We start from the raw sequence: 1382 nt of genomic DNA, 5'->3' as shown, positions 1-1382 counted from the left end.
CTTGCTCTGCTTGTCCTTGGGAAGGATATACCCTTGAAAAATGTGTTTAAACATATTTTCCTTTCCGTTGTTTTGTTTAATCTGATGATCATATTTTCCTTCCATTGGTTTGTTTAAACCTTTTCTATGATCTATAGGATATAAGCAGTAATAATCCACTGCTTGTGCAAACACCTCGATGTACAACTCTGTCGGTAAGACCTTGTTACTATTTTTGATGACATTCCGGTAACCACCGATGGACGGGAACCTTGCCTATTGGTCCGCCTCGTTTCAACGAGCAGAAAAAATGGTTCTCTTCGTCCCTCGCCCTTGATACCTATGTTGTTGCCGACATGACCCACAGACTCTCCTTTGACATGCCTTGCTTACATGATTGTGCAAGACGTCACCGCCTTTCCTACTATTAACCCACATGGTGGGCCCATAACCCACAGTTCCACAGGATCGAAACCTGACTCTCCTGCACCCCCTGTTCCCAAGGTTGTTCCTCGCGTGTGGCCTCGTATGTAATTCACGAGCCATCTTCCGAGGGATCATCAAATCTGTTGCCGGACGCAATACTTATTACCGTTGCTCTGAACCCCTTTCGCACTCTGCTTCAGGCAATGAACGATTGCCTATCCGCTTGAAACTTCTTATTGCACTGTCTTACTTTGCTCTCGATGTGTGTCATTTGTTCAACTCGAGAGATACTCATATGTTCATTCTTGGGATACCCCCAGCTGAATTTCCCTTATAACATCCTATCATTGCAGCGCTGCCCCTTACCTATTTGTAAGTACGTTGGAGTTCCCAAAGAAAAGGATGCCGACTTCACCATGATGACCTGAAGCAAAGAAATAAGGACATCAACGAGGAGGATCAATTACTTCAGGAAGAGCAACCAAGACCGAGAACACTCGTTAGAATTTTCGTAACCCAATCCCTCCCCCCTTAGTCCCCCTCTTAAATCTCGGGACGAGATTTCTTATAGTGGAGGAGAATTGTGACGCCCGGATAATCAAGCTACAGTAACCTCTGCTAATGACGCCTTGTCACCTCCATTACTATCGCTAATCTCGCGTTAGTTCAAAACGATTCGAATTCAAAATTGAATTTTTGGCAAACAAACAAAGTTTTCAAACTTTAAAACAAAAATGTTCGGACCGTGTCAAATATTGCATAGATAATTATGGTGAAGTAAACACATTTTTATAAAATGCATAAATATTTTAAATTGAATAAAACAGAAAGGAAAATAAATTAAAAAAAACAAGTGAAAGGAAAACAAAATAAAACAAAAACAACAGACACCCCCCCTGGGCCAAGTGGCCCAGCTGGCCTCCGCCGCCCGAACGGGCCGGCCCAACCGGCCAAAGGCCCAACCGGCCAACCCCACT

This window comes from Triticum dicoccoides, chromosome 6A (assembly GCF_002162155.2).
Source record: "Triticum dicoccoides isolate Atlit2015 ecotype Zavitan chromosome 6A, WEW_v2.0, whole genome shotgun sequence".
Lineage (NCBI taxonomy): Eukaryota > Viridiplantae > Streptophyta > Magnoliopsida > Poales > Poaceae > Triticum > Triticum dicoccoides.
The sequence above is the reverse complement of the archived record's forward strand: the minus strand, read 5'-3'. Positions refer to the sequence as shown.